The 18,888-nt window shown below is 38.0% G+C and overlaps 1 long non-coding RNA gene across 1 annotated transcript in view; it reads left to right on the top strand.

Annotated features, from left to right (window-relative positions):
• LOC147915385 (uncharacterized) overlaps window positions 1–18,888 on the top strand; it is a 45,388-nt gene continuing 26,500 nt past the window's right edge. Inside the window, exons 1-2 of the long non-coding RNA XR_015553988.1 lie at window positions 1–63; window positions 3,032–3,155. This is a non-coding gene — a long non-coding RNA (uncharacterized LOC147915385). The remainder of the gene's footprint in view (window positions 64–3,031; window positions 3,156–18,888) is intronic.

Genomic DNA, 18,888 nt, shown 5'->3' with positions numbered 1-18,888 from the left:
CTTCTAGCATCTATTATTGCTGCTGAGAAGTCTGCCATCGTTGAAATGAGCCTTCCTTTTCAGGTATCGTGTCTTTCTCTTTTCCAACTATCAGGCCTTTTCTTTCTCCTTGATACACTGTAGTTTCACTAAGACATGTATAGGCATGGACTTATTTTTATTTATTATAATTGATATTTGGTGGAAATTTTTACTCTGAACTCATGTCTGCCCTGAGTTCTGGAAAATTCTTATGTTTTTAAATATAGCCTCTCAGACATTTCCTCAGTTCTCTTCTGCAACACTTATATAAGTATATTAAATTATCTCGATCTATATAGCCCATGTCTCTTATACATGTTTTAAATCTCTATCCACTGTGCCATATTCTGTAGAATTTCTCAAAACCATGTTCCCATTTACTTATTTTTTGTCTGATTTAAAGATTATCCCAATTATTGTCATTTCAATAACAATAGTTTTCACTTCAAGAATTTCTCATTTTTTATATCTACCCTTCATTATTTCATTTATATCTGCTTTGGTTTCATAATTTCTCATTCTTTTCATGGAGTTATTCACTTCTCTGTTCCTTCAGAGTTTCTAAACATACTTATTTTAAAACCACTATTGATATTTTTCTCTTATTTTCATTTAATCTGTCATGATTTCATTTCCTGCTGCCAAGTGGTGGCTTGGCTCAAGGTTGCCTGGCTGCAATGCTATCTGCTTCTTTGTGCGTTTGTAAGAGGCAACATTATAGACGTTGTATCCCCCAAAATTAGTAAATCAGGGCTTTTCTCAGCTGCCTTTTCAGTGTCAGGAAGCTCCACACTGGTCCAGCAGTGAGACCAACTTGAGCGCCCCACTGTATGTGAGGGACCTTATTTCCTCCTGCCCCTCGGAATCCAGAACACGCGGTCACCTCTTCTTGCTTCCAGTCTCAGATCCCAACAGATCTGCAGTGTTAGCTTCTCTTAACATTTTTTTTTTTTTTTTAAAGATTTTATTTATTTATTTTTTCCCCCCAAAGCCCCAGTAGATAGTTGTGTGTCATAGCTGCACATCCTCTAGTTGCTGTATGTGGGACGCGGCCTCAGCATGGCCAGAGAAGCAGCGCGTCGGTGGGAGCCCGGGATCCGAACCCGGGTCGCCAGCAGTGGAGCGCGCTCACTTAACCACCAAGCCACGGGGCCGGCCCTTCTCTTAACATTTTGCATTTCATTCCCTTTCTGGTCTATCAATACATTTAGTGCTTCAAAGTTATTTAATTATATCTTTTATATTTTATCTGCTATTTGCCATATGTTGAATCAAAAAGGGAAAGTCTCAAAGCATGAATTTATAACATCTTAATTAGGTATCAGGAAGTTATAAAATGTCACACATACCCTTCCCCTTAGCAGTTTGCAAGTTAATTGAGGAGAAAAGATTCTATGCATGAAATATTTAGAGAATACAAAAACAGATCCCAATAAAAACAAAAAACTGTACCCATTTATACAAAAATGATCAGGGAAGATTTTTTGGATGTGGCAGGAGCTGAGATTTTTCTTAAGGAATGAGTAAGATTTGAATGCACAAGAAATATATGAGTTTTAACTTCTTTACAGATTCACTTTATTATGTGCCTTGAAGATGTGGTTTGTGTACCTTCCATTAGTAGTTTTGAGGGCTACAAAGATAGTATGTTAAGTTGTAGAGCTCTGAGTGCACAATCAAGAGGGAATATTGAGAGAAAACAATTTTATGGGGGTCCTAGCAGTTTCATGTGAAAACTTGTCCTGGAAGTCATTCAGTTTTGGAGAAACTGATGCAAGAGGTGAAAATGTGCGCATGTATCTGTGTGGTCTAAGAAATATTAAGACTGCAACTACTGTGTTATTGCATTTAAAGGAATATTCTTCCAGGAAAATATTAGCAACAACTAATTGCACCAGTATTGACTCATTTCCCAGAGAAATCCAGTACCTAAAGCTAAGTGTATCTTATTTCCCTCTGCCTGAGTTTTCAGCTTTAAGCTACTTCATAAACTTTTCATATCCTCAGAAAAGTCTGAAAATAATTGCATTGCATAATGCTCTAATATACCTCTGATGCCTGCTATTCAGGATCCTTCCTAGAGGTTCATCACACATGCCCAGAGCCAGTAAGTGAACAGTAACAAGAGGCAAGACATTTGCAAATAGGCTCACAGTTTATTTAATGCCTCTGTTTAAGCCTGTCTTACTCACGCTGCACCTAAGTCCATCTAGCCATTTTACAGAAATAATGGATATAATTGGCCCTGTGTCTTGTTAGTTCTGATGGTTAGCCTGACTCAGACTGATAACATTCCAAATGAAGAAAAATATGTACCTCTTCTATTGCATAGAGAAGAGCAACTGCAGGCTTCAGCCACAGCCTTTGGCAAGGTCTACGGAACGACTAAATAGTTTCAAAGTAGGTGATGGAAATCAGGAGACAGGAAGATTAACCTGCAAGACATGTCTGTTTTAAGTCAGCCTGACTTCCATTTATTGCAACCCTGACATTGGAATAAACCTGTTAAATATATTTTCAAAATGCAACCAAGTGGTAAAACATGATACTTCTCTTTAAAACTTTTTTAATTGAATGCACCTGGTGCTGGTCTCTACCAATTTATGTTAATGCCACACACAGGCAAGCAGGACCTAATTACCAATTAAGCAATAAAGCTGTTTATAAGAGCAAATGTTCTCTAGGTCAAGTCCATGTATATATGTATGGGTGTGTATATATGTATGTGTATATATATGAATGTGTGTGTAAATATATGTGCATATATACATACACTGTATTTGTTAACCTTTGTTGGAATTGTCAACATGAATTGTTATTCAATTATTATTGAATACTAGTTTTATAGAGAGCTCTTCTGTGCAGTGATTTGATCTTCCTTAGTGATGAGAAGGATTCTCTAATTATATAAAGTTCGGGGTCATTTTAAATTTAAAACTAAGATCCTTTAAAACACATGAAAAATAATTCTGTTTCTTGAATGGTCATTGACGGAGTCCTCTCATTCCAGATGTGGCTGTTTAAGATCTCAACCATTGCTCAGAGACAGAGGTCTGACCGAACCAATATACCCACTAAACCTTTCTCCAGAGAACTGGTGTAGAAGCTGAAGGTCAGGAAGCAGAAGACTAATGGTATGTCCCTTTTATTGACACTGTTATTGTCAAAACTAAGGCAACTGCAAGCCTGCTATTCACTGCTCACTGTGTACTATTGATGCAGCAGCACTGAAAAGAGAGATCTGATAATTTTTATGATTTACTTCATTTTAGGGAACTTTGCCCCTGGAACCTGAGCTCTGTGGTAGGATGTAGGTTGATTTCAGTTCAGTTCAGTTTCACAAAAATTTATTGAGCATCTACAGGTATTGGGAATACAATGATGAACTAAACTAAATCCCTATCTTCAATGAGCTTACAGCTAAAAATATTCTTTTCTAACTTTTCCTCTTAATTGTCACTGCCATGGTTACTGCCGTTGTCACAGATCACTCCTGGACCTAACCATCAGTAGACAGTAGTTCCCAATTGGCTGTCCAGTTGTAGGGGTGTGTGTGTGTGTGTGTGTGTGTGTATGAGAGAGAGATAGATTACAGGTGTGGAGAGTTGAGATATCAGTCAATAGCATCTCATCAGTCTGTCTAAGGGCAGTGTTATAGTGTTAATCTCTCCTCTTCATCCACACTTGATCCTAATTCCCATCTCCTTCTCTCATATACATACACATTCCAATATATATGCTATAGGTCACTTGTAAAAGGTGCAGTGTTGTTTTGCTTTTTTGTTTTCATTTACATAAATGTAGTATGTTATCAATCTCATTTCATCTCATTTCCAGTAAATACTATGTCTTTGTGATCCATCCAAGTTATTATATATATGGAAAGTTTGTTTCCAACTGATACATGTTACCGTGCACTACTCACTATATCCACAATATTTTACTTATTAATTCCTCTAGTGACAAACATCTGGATTGCCCCCAACTCCCCCATCACACACACACGCGTGTGCACACACACACACACACACGTGCTCTAGTGAAAGTCCTTGTTCCTCTTTACCTGCTATGTGAGAATTTCTTTGGAATACAGAAACCACTCAAGGTATTATAAGCAGAGAGCAATTTAATTCAGGAATTAAGTGTTTAAAAGTCATTGGAAGGGCTAGAGGAATGGACAAGTAAGAGCCCTCACTAGATTTCAGGGTATCTAGGGGTCTGAGGAGCTGCAGCTCCCTCTGCACTGAGGTGAGTGATGCCCAGTAAGACGTCCAGAGCCCACTGTGAAATCTCAGTGTGCCAAACTCAAACACTTGCCGGCCTCTATAGTAATAGGCATCTTCTCTGCCTCCAGGTCACGTGCAGGTGTCTCTCACTATTGAGTCTTGGCTGGAAAGTAGGCCCTAGGTTTCCAGCCCTTGCACCACAGGGCAGCATGTAGGAAAGAGCACGTCTTTGTTCCAGCTTCTGGGTTGATTACCCGTAACTTTATCTTTCAGACCTTCTATTGGATTTTTTTCCTGTACTCTTTTTAATTGTGACTTCTCTCAGATTCTGACTCTTCTTTTATAGAGTGTTGATTCTTTTTTTTCGTGGATGTGATATATTCTTTTTCTTCTCTGGAGATATTAATAATAGTTCTTTGAAATTTTCTTCTCTGCTCTGCATTGTGTTGATTTCAAGCATATTTCTTTTCTGTTTATTTTGGTCTCTGTCTTTCCTGTTGGAGTCTTTCCCTTATGTGTCTGGTGATGATGTCTGCCCATGTCTGTCCACTAAAATGATACTTGCTAGTCTCCACCTGGGAGTGAGGCTTGTTCTGTGGCAGTGTTCACTGCTGGGTGATCTTGATGAATGGGACCTTTTATTGGGGGATTCCCAAATGCATTATCTCTTGGTCTCTTCCCTTGAACTAGTTAGTTTTCCAGAAGGGAAATCTCCTACCTGAAAGGAAGAGGGCGAGGTGGTGAGGTTTGGAAGTGGGTATAAGACTGGGCTGACTGGGCTTAGTGGAGACACTAAGCCCAAGAAAGTAGTTGGAGGTCAGTCTGTAGTTATTTATTTAGTCCTCTTTCAGAAAAGTGACTCACATTCTCACTCCTGCCTTTGCTTGGGTCTGATGTCCCCAAGCCCAGAGTCTACCTGGGTCAACTTGTCCACATGGCAAATGTCCGGTTCTCTGGAAGAGAGAGGAAGAGTGTCACTGGCCTCCTAAGTCTGGGCAGATGATCTGGAGGTCTAAATGATTTTGTATTTAAACCTTTCATCTTTCTTCCTGGTTATAGCCCCATCTGATTCCCACCTTTGGCAGTAAGAGCTGCCTCTGATTCCTGGGCATGTCCAGAAATAGGCTGCAGTGTCAACTCATTCCTTTTGATTTCGTTCCCCAACCCCCTTCCCCACATCTCCTCCCCTTCTATGGGCTTAGCTAGATTCTCTCCTCTGAAAATAAGCTACTACATGTCTATTCTTTCCCAAGTTTCTAAAATACTTTCTTTTCTGATGTTGTCTCCTCTCCAGTTCTCTTTTTCTTTGGGAAGTTGTGCTTCTTTTATCTTTTTTAGGTCATTTCAGTGTTGTTTCAGGAGAGAACAGAGATAAATGTTAAGTTTAACTTCTGCCACGCTGGTAGGTAATCAGTAAAAATGGTAAATGGGAGCCTTCTGAATGGAAATACTCTTGTATTTTAAAACAACAAACTTGAGATAAAAATAAATGAGTACCGATCTTTGTCTAGATATCTATCCATCCATCCACGTTCTATTTTTTTATGAGTTCAGTGGTTATATTATGGTTTTTGATGATTTTTCCCCTTCAGTGTAACAGAATGTCAATGCTATGGTTAATCTCTTTAAGTAAAATACATTGAAATTTGCTCCAGCTGTCTGAGAACAGTCATCTTCAAATGTGTACATTGTTTGGGAAGAAATAAGTGCTAGAGTGGGTTCTTAGTTATCCGGGTTAGGCTCATTTCAGTACCTTAAAAATGATTACAAACTGGGTCAGAAATCTCTTTTGAATTGGAAGTCTGCCTTTGTCAAACATGGATGTGCTAAAATCTCACAAATACTGTGGGTTAATTTCAAGTTCACAGTCAAAGGATTCGTATTTCATCCAGACATTGTTCATACTTCCAATCTCACATACTTTCCTTCTGAATTTGCCACTGAATGTATTATTTTGATTAGTGTCAGGAAGTACCTAAACATTTTTCCTTCTTGATTGGTAGCTAACATACTTCAGCAGATTCTCTGTTAGTCCCAGGCTGCTATGGTATGTGCAGGAAAGTATAAAGAAGTATGGGTTCTAGGTCTCGCTGTGTTTCCTATTCTCTGAGCTACTCTTGGCCTCAGCTTTTCTCATCTGTACAAGAAGAGGTTGGGCTGAATCACTGATTCTAATAGGAGATGGATATAGCAGAATCACTGATAAGACAGTGTAGGCATGTCTGTCAATAGTGGTTGTGAGCATGGATTCAAGAGTCAGACAGACCTGACTTCAAATCCCAGCTGCTCCACTCATTAGTTTTGTGACCTATTATTTAATTTTTATGAGCATAACATGTCTTCATCTGTAAAATTGGGGTAATAATAAAAATTAATATTCATATGCCTTTATGTGAGTTTGTGAATTAAATGTAATAAAGTTTATAAGGCATTTAACTCATGCTTCAAATTCAGGGAGCACCCAATAAACATTAGCAACAACTATAAAACACCAACGTTACTGTTGCATCAAAATGGTGCATAGAGCTGTGTAGAGAAAACTAATCATATAATTTATTCATATATTTGACACTTATTGAGCACCTCCTACGTGCCAGATGTTGTTCTAAGCACTAATGTTATAAAAGGCCTCCACCCACAGAGTTTACTTACATTTTAGTGGGAAACACAATAAAAATATTATGTGACAGGATATAATATAATATTGATAGCATAGCATATAGTGAAAAGGCCTTAAAGGAAAATAAACTAGAATGAAAGAATGCAGAATGATTTGGGGTGGTGTATGTTCTTTTATATAGGGTAGCAGGGAAGCCTTCTCTAAGGAGGAGACATTTGAGTGGAGACTGGAGTAGACTATACAGATATGTGAGTGAAAAGCCTTCTAGGCAGTGAGACCAGGGTGTACAATGATCCTGTGTGTGAATAAATTGCTTTGCTAGAATAGTAAGGAGGCCGTGTGACTACACATAGGAAAGGAGTAACTAAAGGAGACAGACAGATAAAGGCAGAGATAGAGACAGAGGCCAGAAATGTAAGATCTTGTAGAACATGATAGAGACTTTGGATTTTATTCTAAGTGTGATTAGAAATATCATGAGCAGAGAATCAACGTGATTTGACTTAAGTTTGAAGTACACGTAGGTTTAAATCCTCTGTGGGAAAGTTGCTGAACCCCTCTGGCTTGTTTCTTCACTTGTCCTTGGAAAGGTTAAGAGAGACAATGTGTGTGAAAGCAACAGTCAGTGTTTGGCGCAAAGAACATGCTCCATATCCTTAAACATTGGAAATGCTCTCTCTTCACCTAAAAGTCTGGGACAAGAATAGACACAAGCCCAGTTTCAACCAGTGCGTTCTTTCCCACTGGCTAATCCCAGCTAGTGATGTTACCTCCATTAAAGCCACTCCTTTCTACAAAAGCATTTTTTCCCCTAAAAAGACTCCGGTAATAGCGCTTCTGTTACATAAGAGGAATTAGTTACACCGGCATTTACTAACAGGAGTCACTAGTTACTAGTTGGTGATAGTTTGAGTAAATGGAGGAACAAGATTGGTAAACAGAAGTGTATTTCATGTGGAACACCGCAGAGAGCCCCTGTGTGGGCCCACAGAGAGCAGCGTGATCTTTGGTCCTAGGATTGGAAAGAGGAAGTTAGATAACAGCAACCTGGGGAGGACTGATGAATAAGATATTGTCTTCAGACAGCCCTACACTCCGGGCTGAGATTCATTTTCTTTTTCCACCCTTGAGAAGTATATGTCACATGGAGCCACACAGAGAGTAGCAGACACACTCATACTGGAGGCCAAGATTCAGAGCCAAGCTCTTCTCAGGTTCACGCTTTGACACTCGAGGTTTTCCTGGACTAAGTGTTTCATTTTGGAAACAGCATTTTTCACTTGATCTTTGCTTCTTATTTGGTCCTTCTTAGTTTCACCTTTTATTATGTTTGTTTGAGCCATTGCCTTTCAGTGACTCAGGAAGTCGATATTCAAGGCTATGGATTTCTTTTCTATCTAAAGCAATCAATTGTGCAAAGCTAAGGGTAGAAGAGGGCCTCCACAAAATATACACTTTCTTATCAATGATTCAAAGAATGCCTACCTGCTTTGGAGATTATTTAACTTGAATATTATACAATATCTTAAGTGTTGGGAAAAAAATTTTCTAACACAATTGTGCCTGGAATTTGCTAGTGTAGCAAATTCCAATTATAAAAATGTTCTCTAGATCTGCTTCATATAGAAATTCATTCTTTGTTTTGCATGACATGATTTAGCACCTTGATAGCCAATGTGTTACCATGTATTGAAGTTTCCATGTAGACTGAAACTCAACATTGAGTCCCCAGGTCTCCAGACCTGAAGACGGAGGGAAAATCAGTCCAGACTCAGTGCCTCAACAACATGGATGAATAACAAATGTGTTGTGCTAAGTGAAAGAAGCCAGGCAAAAAATGGTACATATTTTATTATTGATTCTATTTATATGAAATTTAGATTGAGCTTGTTTCACATCTATACATCAGTGCATAGAGAAGTAACATTTTAAAAATATTGAGTCTTCCCATCCACAAAAATGTTAGTTCTCTCCCTTCCTCTAGATATTTATTATTTCTCTTAATAATAATTATAATTTTTAGAGTAAAATAATTGTGCAACTTTTGTTAGTTTAATTTCTAGGCATTTAATGTTTTTGATGTGTTTTTAAATGTAATTGTTTTTAAAATTTTATTCTTTATGGTTTCTTACTGCTAAGTAATAATTTTTTATTTTTACAGCATATTAAACAATTTTTTAACTTCATGTATTATTTCTAATAGTTTATGGATTATTTAGTAATTTCTAGGTACACCATCATTATATACGTGTTATATGTTTGTTAAGAATTTTTATCATGAAAGTTGTTAAATTTTATCTAGTACTTATTCCACACTTTAGGTGTTATTTTGTTTAAGATTTCTGAGTCTATTTACATGAAAGAGATGGGCCTGAAAATTTCCTTTGCTAATAATGTTCCATTCAGCTTTTGGTATGAAGGTTATGCTGATGGGAGTGATGTCATCAAGATGGTGGCATAGTTCATTCCTGACTTCAGTCTCTTTCACAAGAAGACAACTAGCAACTGTCTATAGACAAGGCACCATTGTGAAAATCCCAGAACATGAGAGGTGAGGCAGAATCACCCTCCTGGACCACAGAGACAGAGAAGGACTGCATTAGAAGGGTAAGAGGACCAGCTACACTCTGACCACATCACCCCTCCCCATTGCAATGTAGCACCGTACCAAGAGGGTCCCCCTGGGCCTATGGTTTCTCCAGTGGGAAAAAGAGAGCCCAAGGTAGACATCTAGTGCCCCCAAAGTTGCAGGATGCTTCCTAGGGAGCCCTCTTGGGTCTTACGTCATAGATACTGTGAGGGTAATCTGTGGAACTTGACCACTGGATAAAGGGAGCGGAGCTTACAGCAACCAGCCCTCTAATCTTGGCTAACTGTGTTCCTCCTCAAAGAGGCACTTGAGTAGAGATCCCAGCCAGTGGCTCTTGCCATCTGCAGAGCCAAGCTGATGGCCCTTTCTGGCCAGAGAGCTCGGTGGACAGATCTGCCTGATTCTGGCCCCCAGCCATCAAGCCGTAATGGCCATGGAGCCTGTTCTATGGCTCAGCCTGGGCAAGGAAGCAAATTTGCAGCCCCACTCAGTTGTTGAGTATAGCATCCAGTCCTGCCCAACTAGGAAGCCTGACTAGAGAATCCAGGCAACCATGGAGCCCATCTTACAGTTACGCTTGGGCAGGGAACCAAGCCAGCAGTCACGTCCAACTGCTTCCAGCCAGCGGCAACCCCCTTAGAGCTCAGGCAGTGGCCTCACTGAAGTAAAGACCCTGATAGCAAGCCCCACCTGCCCAAGGATGCTACCAGCTGACCCTCCAGAACCCCAAGTTAAGCTGACTGGGGAAGGACTGTCTTTGTCAAAGCAAACCTGTAATGTCTGGAAGAGGAGATCCAGCTGTCTGGAGATTGTGCAGATACCAATGCAAGGAATCAAGAATCACGAAGAATCAGATAAACATATCACCAAAGGAAACTAATAACGCTCCAATAACTGACCTGAAAGAAATGGAGAGCTATGAACTGTCTGACAAAAAATTCAGAATAATCCTCTTTAAGAAGTTTAATGAACTACGAGAACACACAGACAACTAAATGAAGTTAAGAAAACGCATGAACAAAATAAGAATTTCAGCAAAGAAATAGAAACCATCAAAACAAAACAAACCCAGAATCTTAGAGCTGAATAATACAAAACTAAACTGAAAAATTCAGTAGAGAACCTCAAAAACATACTTGACCAGTCAGATAAGAGACAAGAAACAAAAGATCTACAAAACAGTCAGAAAACAATTAACAAAGTGGCAATAGTTATCAATAATTACTTTAGGCATAAACAGATACAATTTTCCAATCAAAAGATGTAAAATGGCTGAATGGATTAAAAAAAAACTTCCAATGATATGTGTTTTGAGAGGTTTGGTGGATTCAATCGGAGACGTAAAAGAAATTTTCCACTCCAAACAAATGGACTGAAGGTATATTTTATTATATAGAAGAGAATAAAGGCGATAGTCTACAAACAGATCCAAATAGCTTAAATAATAAGAGGGAAAAACATCAGATCGATCGGAAAGGGAAACACCAAATCGACTGAAGGGAAATGACACAAATCAACCGGAAAGAGAAACACCAGGTTGACTGAAAAGAAAACACATCAGATTGGTTACTCACAACATCCACGCCCCACTGCCGGGGACAGTCCCTGCAATTGACACGGCTAGGCAGGAATCCGATCATCAGAGGTCCTGGGCAAGGCGTCCCCTCCACAGGTGAGACTCTCACTAGGCCTCAGTTTCCAGCAGTTTATATAGCATCAGTAATTTCCAGAGCAAGCAGTTACAGAGTTTGCAGAGCAAGCATTTAGTGTTTCCATGCACAAATGGTTATCAGTGGCGGACGTGCACCAAGCCCCCTGGCTATTGTCCCAGCCCGGCAGTTGTGTACATGCATTGTTCTCTCCAGTTATCGTCCCAGCCTGGCACAGGTGGCCAGTCCATCCCGAGCTATGACGCCCAAAGAGCCTTGTAATGTTAGAAATTTTGCAACTATCTGTGTGGAAGAAGGGCCAGTTCCCACCACACAGAAAGCAGCTTTATATTTCTTTGTGTGCTGGTGGCTGTCGGTCAATGGAACGGCCAAACGTGGCTGTACATATGTCAAGACAATATGCTGCCTACAAGAGACTCACTTTAGCTTTAAAGTCACATATAGACAGAGAGGGAAGGGATGGAAAAAGATTTTTCAAGCAAATGGTAATCAAAAGAAAGCAGAGATAGCTTTGTACTCATCTCAGACAAAATAGCCTTTAAGCTGAAAATAACAGAAGGCTGTGCTGATATCATAAACGAAGTTGGGAGTGGTGTCTCTTGTTTTTTAATTCTCTGGAAGATTATGTGTAAGGTTGGTGTTATTTCATAATTAAAATGTTTGGGACATTTTACTGGTCACACCCTCTGACACTGGAGTTTGTATGTTTGTGTATGTACGTGTGTGTGTGTGTGTGTGTCAGAAGGCAACAGAGAAGGAAGACTTTAATTATAGATTCTATTCCCTTAATAGATATAGGATTATTTGCACTTTCTCTTTCTTCTTGTTTTAGAGTTGACAAACTGTCTTTTTAGCATTTTGTTCCTTTCATCTAAATGTTTATTTTTTTATAAGGTGTGTATAATATTCTTGTATTATATTTTAAATATCTGTGGGATCTTTAGTGATGTCCCCCCTTTTATTCCTGATAATGATAATTTGTTTCTCCTCTCACATGTACACACACTTTCTTGAGCTTTTTCTTTCTTGGTTAGTCTTTCTACAGGTCTATCAATTTATCACTTTTCAAAGAATCATATTTTGACTTAGTTAATTTTTCTACTTCATTCATTTCTGCTTTTATATATTTTTCTTCTTTTTGTTTTCTTTGAGATTAACTTATTGTTCTTTTCTAATTTCTTAAAATAGCTAGGAAGGTCATCAATTTCCAGTCTTTCGAATTTTCTAATATATGAATGCAAGACTGCACATTTTCTTCTTAACTCAGCTTTAGCTGCTTCCTAAAAATTTGATGTCTTTTTTCATTATCACAGTCAAAAATATTTTTTATTTCCCTTTGATTTCTTATTTGACCAACAGATTATTTAGAAGTGTATAGCTTCATTTACTAGAAGTTGAATACTTTTTGGTTACCCTTTGTTATTGACTTTTAGCTTAATTAGGGCCTTGGATCCTCAACACTATAATTTTGGTCTCTGTTCCTACAAGACTGCCAAAATCTCTACTGATTATTCTGCCTCTTAGTAGAGGCCTTCTGTCCGAGACTTGAATCCTAAGTCTTTCGCCTGATATCGAGAATCAGCAAATGTCCTGAAGTTAAAAGTGGATTCTCTGTTCTCTGCATGGTTTCCTGTTCTCAGAGATATTTTTCCCAAAAATATTGATTGCCACAGTAGTTCCCCAGTGTCTTTAAACAGACCAGTTTTTAGGAAATTCTCTCAGCTTTACTGATTGTTCTCAGGGAGAACCTATGTCTGGCTGAAATCATAGCCCAAAGTAGAAGCCTTCATATTTAATTTTATATTTGTAAATTGATGTTCTTTTTCTTAAAGATCATCACCAAAATTATATGTGTTTTGCCCACTCAAAACATAGAACTTCCTCTGTTTTGATTGCTCCTTTTTTTTTAATTGTGGTCTACTTTATGCTATTAGCCAATTAGAGTGTAAGTTCTTGAAGGCAGGAACTAGAATCTGGTTATGTTTTCCTGTAGGAAGCTTCGTTGGTATATTTAAGGAAGAAATTTTAAAAGAAGTGGAAAGAAGCACTGGAAGAGTGATAGGATAAAATAGGAAAATATGATCTATTTTTCAGAAAAAGACTTTTTTTTAATTTTATGGAGGAAACAATAAAATCCGATTCCCCAGTCCTTAGAGCCCTTCACAATTTTATGTTATGCCATTGTATGTATCATCCGCCACCTTTTGCCTGTTAATTAAAAAGAGTTGGAACATCCCTGATTACTTTTTTTCTGGACTTTGTTTTTCAGCGCTTCTTTCTTCCATCACTATATGTGACAGAAAAATACTGAATTGCATTTCTTACCAAAAAGCAGTTTTTACCAGAATATTCTCATTGGGAAGCAGGGATTGATATATTTTTATCAGCACTTCCCCAGCTAATTACATCATGTTACTTTGGATACTGTTCCCATTGACAGTGATGTTATGAAAAGCCACAGTGCATGCTGGGTAATGCAGACTTCAAGCATTCACACTCCATTAATTAATTCATCACCTAAAAGCTAAGTATTGATTTTTTAATGGTTTTACAAATCTATTTAAGCTTCTGTGATGTGATTAAGAGGCTGTGTGTTTACAGTAAATTATCTAACAAGTACAATGGTATTACTCTCAGAAATAGCAAACAATTTAGCATGTAAGAGAAGAGGGAAAAAAGATTGGTTAAAATATTTTACCAAATACTGATTATTTAATAGCTATAAAAAGCCATTAAAATATGGCTTTTTTTAATTAAAGAAAAAAAACCTGTTGTTTCAAACCATAGGGTGCTATGTTTCTTGATTTGTGGTAGGAAGGAATATATACCAATGATTTTTTTTCTGAACTGTAAATTATAGTGGAATAAATATTCTTTAATTGCTTGAGTTGGTCAGAAAAATTTCACTTAGTTCTTAATGTGGAATATTTATGGAAGATGTGGAATTTTTTGTATGTTTCCATCTTCATTCCTAGAAAATATTTTGGCCCACAGCCATTTAGCAATATTCCTGCATGTATTTATTTATAGTATTTCCTTTATTTTTTATAATAATGGAAACAAAACCATGCCATCCGTTCTTTAATTCTTAAAATAAAAAAGATTGACCTCATAAATTTACTAAAACTAGAAATTGTACATTTATAGGATAAATCTATTTTTAATAGCAATATGAAAAAATAAAATACTTTGGGAATTGCATTCAGAAGATACGATTTTCTGAGTACATTTGGAAAGGATAAGAATCATTTGTATATTTGCACAAAGTTAAATATGTCTCCTGATGATATTCAGCATAGACTGTCATATAGAATATGACAGTAACATGTATGCTCTGGTTTATCCTCTTAAAGGAATTTTACTGCAAAGTCTATAAAGATTCTGGAGCTAGCTTACCAAAAATCCTACCATTTTTTTCTGCAGTACAGTGGAATACAGTCTGAAAACTAATTCACCTTGAAACATTTCAGACAAGGCTAATATACATTGCTGAGGAATGCAGAGAATGTTTCTTTCTAAAATTAAAATGGTGTGCAAGAATTGTGTGTGAGTGTGTGTGTGTGTGTAGAAAAAGAATATGGAAATGATTACATGAAAGAATTTCAATAATGAGGTTTTTTTCTTACTCGCAAAGCAGAAAAATATTCGGGTACTCCTTTCCCAGCTAATCTTGACCTTACAACTACCTTGGAAAAAAACTGGTCATTAGATAATTATGTGGCTGCTTAGTTTTTACCTCAGACTCTGGAGGAAGAGGCTGCAGTATTTTTAATGGGAACAGTTGTTGCTATTACTCAGTTTTTAGATGACATCCCGCTGGTAATGGGAGATGGGAGGCTATTTGAAGCTACTCATCATGCAGAGATAAAAAGGCTGCAGAATAATCCTGCTAGATTTTTTGATAGCATTAATTAGCAGCAGAGTTAAGGTTGGTATATATCTGTGACTTTTTTAAGTTAAAGTTAGTTTTTTATTCTCAGTGTCAAAAAAGGAAAAAGAAACATCAGAATGCCTCATATGAATAAGAGACCTTTTTCTGTAATTAAAACTAAATATGTACATGTGCAGTCAGTTTTGTCTTAGGGAAGGACATCCCCTTTTTGGGTTCCTTTCTAGCTCTTTCCAAATAATCACCATTTGGCATTTCTTAAAAAGTGTGCATAATAAGGATTTAAAAAAGGCTTTTCTAGGTTATGAGGAAATCCTCTCATTTGTGGTTAACATCAAATAAGTTTTTAGACCCTCAAAATTAAATTAAAGTTACTCATTTACATATTTATGCACACAGCCCATCCTTCCTGCATCTGTGTACTTCAAATAAGTACAAACCCACAATTCTACTTAATGATGCCACCAACAGAGTGTCATCAGAGACCTCTACTATCTACGTTCTCATTTCTGAAAATTTACTCCATATAATATACATTTCTAAACAGTAAATGGTAAATGGACTTGGACAGCTATATAGGATGTGATCCCATGAAGAATATGCCAGAAAATAAAAATCTTGGGGATAGAGAAGAAAATAAAATGTGATTTCGAATATCAGAATGAGAGAAAGGCTAGTCAACAGGAATTCCAGAAGAAATCCCTAGTGTCCAACATTCACCAAAGTTGTGGAATATGACACATTATAGGGGCAGGCCACATGGGAATGGTCAGTGTGGTGATGGTCCGCCAAAGGCAAAAGGACAGACTGAACATGTTTGGGTTCATAGGTTCATAGGATTACAGAGTGGAGAGATTAGGTCCTTGGGTATGTCTGATTCCAAGACTGGAATGTGCTGCTTACCAGCTGTGAGATATATATATATATACACACACACACACACACATCATATGTGTGTGTATATATGTATATCATCTATATCATCTATATCATATATACATATCATATATAGATGTATATACATATCATGTATATATGATATACATATGATATAGATGATATATGTATATATGATATATATATATGTGTATGACACAGGTAAGACACACACACAACTCTCCTCATCTTCAATAACATAAGTATAGGTCAGTGACTTTATAAGTGTTTTTAACTTATTCCTCTAAGGAACTAATGGGAAATAACCTTTTAAATACCACTAATAATGATAATAATTTTCAAAACTGTATCACAAATACATGAGTGGAGGGATATTCAAAATGAATATCTCTGATTTTTTTTTTATTGCTTGTGAAGTTGATTCGACAGACCTCAGGCCACTTCCTATTGAATATAAATACAAGAACAAAATCATTAGTAGTCTAAGAGTATAAGCAACCAGAGAAAACACTGTCTGAGATTCTTAAGGATAAAGATTTGAGTAGAATAAGTTGATATTTATTCAACCAGCAAATATTTACTGAGTGCTTACTGTATGTCAGGCACTATTCTAAGCACCAAGGATATGACAGTGAATAAATCAGACAAAATCCTCTGCCTTCATGGAGCTTCCAATCTAGCAAGGAGACAAGACAATAATTAAATAATTAAAGAGGATAGGAAGAATGTCCGGGGAAGTGGAGGGGGGTCGGCTGTATAATTTATAATAAGGTAGTGAGGAAGACCTCATTAAGAATTATATTGAATGCATAAATGAGCATTCTTTGCCTGAAAAAAAAGCCTCCTTCATACAGTGGGGCATTTCCATTATCCACACAGGCAGTCTTTGGTCTAGTCCTGTTGGAGAGGGAAGACCTCTCTGAAGAGCCTGTAATCATTCACCCTGAAATCTGTATGACGAAGACTAACAGGCAAATCCAGGAATGGCTATTTACGAATGGTTAGTCCTTCACTAACTGTGTGGCCTTGGGCTAGTTATGGGAGCTGTCTGATTCTCAGTTGTCTCATCTTTACAATGGGATTGATAATACTTTGTGAGAATCAGGAGTATTTATGCCGAGAACTTGGTGGGCACTAAATAAATAGTAATGATTTAGCTTCATAATTATTTACACTATATGAAAGGTAAAATGCTCCAGTGAGTATTGTATATTTTTAATGAGACTTGCATCCTCTGATCGGGAGACTACCAATGCTGTTATAAGCTTGAGGAAAGACAAATACTGTTACTGAGATACAATCCGAGGACTGGAATCCCCTTCTCCAAATCAATAATTTTTTACCCTTCCCCTTGAAAGTCAATATTGCCAATGCAGAATTTTTTAAAAAATAGATATATACCAAATCTTGGCATTAAGGAACTAATTACAAATAAGAGTCCTGGTTTATTAATGGGGTTGCAGCTGGATGTCAGGCCATGTATGAGATCCTGGAGAGAACAGTTTAGTGAGGCAGAAAGAGCCATTCAAGCAATGAGAGACCCAAATCCTTTTCACAAAGAAGCCAGAAATCTGAAAGATGGGAAGTATCCAGGTACCAAAAGGAAGTAAAATGGATCCAGCACTACCTGTCTTGTTTGTGTTTTCATCTGTTCCAAGATCTGCATCCACTCTGTGGCCCTCGCACTCCCACTTTCTGTGGCCATACTCTTCCCTTCTCTGTGCTTCTTGTGTCCTAGAAGAGCAATCAACACCCAGGTACTCTGGCCCTCTGGCTACCAGTTGGGTTTGGCCAATTGGAAAAACTAATTAACAGATTGGAAGGCAGGAAGAGAGAAAAGTGGGCTATTTAATCTTCCCCTCTTCACATGCTATGCTGATACTTTCTGGCAGTAGATGCATTTCTCTATGGCTAAGATGCCATCAGGAGGTCCAGCTTTCGCCAGGCTCTGAGAATCCAGTTCCTTCTCCTTCAGGCCTAGGGGTTCAGGCCTGAACACATTATTGCTGGTCCCTAGGTTCCTCACCATGTAACTTCCTAAAACCCTGATCACACTTCTGTACATGGTTCATTTCGTAAATTTATTTTCAGTGAAATCCTTTTGAGCATGCTATCTCATTCCTGCTCTAACTCTCAACTGATATATCCACTTTGGTCACACTTGGTACCAGATCAGAATAAGAACTAATGAGCATTCTTCATCATTGGAACACATTTGTTTACTCATTGGTGTATGGTTTTATCTGTCATCAGAACCTCTAGCCCCTAAGCTTTCACAAAGATCTTGGCAAATGACAGGGTAATTAGAAAGGGGCTGATAGACTCTTGCCCTTTGGAACATTTGCATTAGCCTCCAGGCATTGCCTTTTGGCTAGAGCAAGTGCTCCAGCCAAAGGAAAATGAGAATGAGGATCCCAGTCCAAAGCTAAAAAGGTACTTAAAGAGGACAGGTCACGTAATGTAAGGCAAACTGGACTAGCTATCTGTAGACTTGATTCTTTCCTGCTCCAGGGTCTTGGTTACTTAACTAGGCTTCTGGGAACCAGGAAAGAATAGGAAGTAAAGAGAATCACACGTAGACTCTGCAAAGTATATTAGACAGCTGCCAAGGCTGGGCCTAAAGACTTTTTCCTGCAGAGGTCTCTAGGGTTTGGGATGGAGGCAGTCAGGAGCAGTCTATCTAAAGACTCCTTAAGTAGAGCTTGACAAAAATAAACCATTAATTTCAGATATTTTAATAGACCCATCATAATTTTAAATAAAAGAATAAAGGATCTTATTTTAAAATTAGTAATTGTTGGGGCTGGCCCCGTGGTGTAGCGGCTAAGTGTGCACGCTCAGCTGCTGGTGGCCCAGGTTCAGATCCCGGGTGTGCGCTGATGCACCACATCAGGCCATGCTGAGGCGGCGTCCCACATAAAGTGGAGGAAGATCGGCACGGATGTTAGCTCAGGGCCAGTCTTCCTCAGCAAAAA

This window comes from Ceratotherium simum, chromosome 13 (assembly GCF_057802395.1).
Source record: "Ceratotherium simum simum isolate JZ-2026a chromosome 13, ASM5780239v1, whole genome shotgun sequence".
NCBI lineage: Eukaryota > Metazoa > Chordata > Mammalia > Perissodactyla > Rhinocerotidae > Ceratotherium > Ceratotherium simum.
Note: the sequence above shows the minus strand (reverse complement) of the source record. Positions and strands in the feature narration are given on the sequence as shown.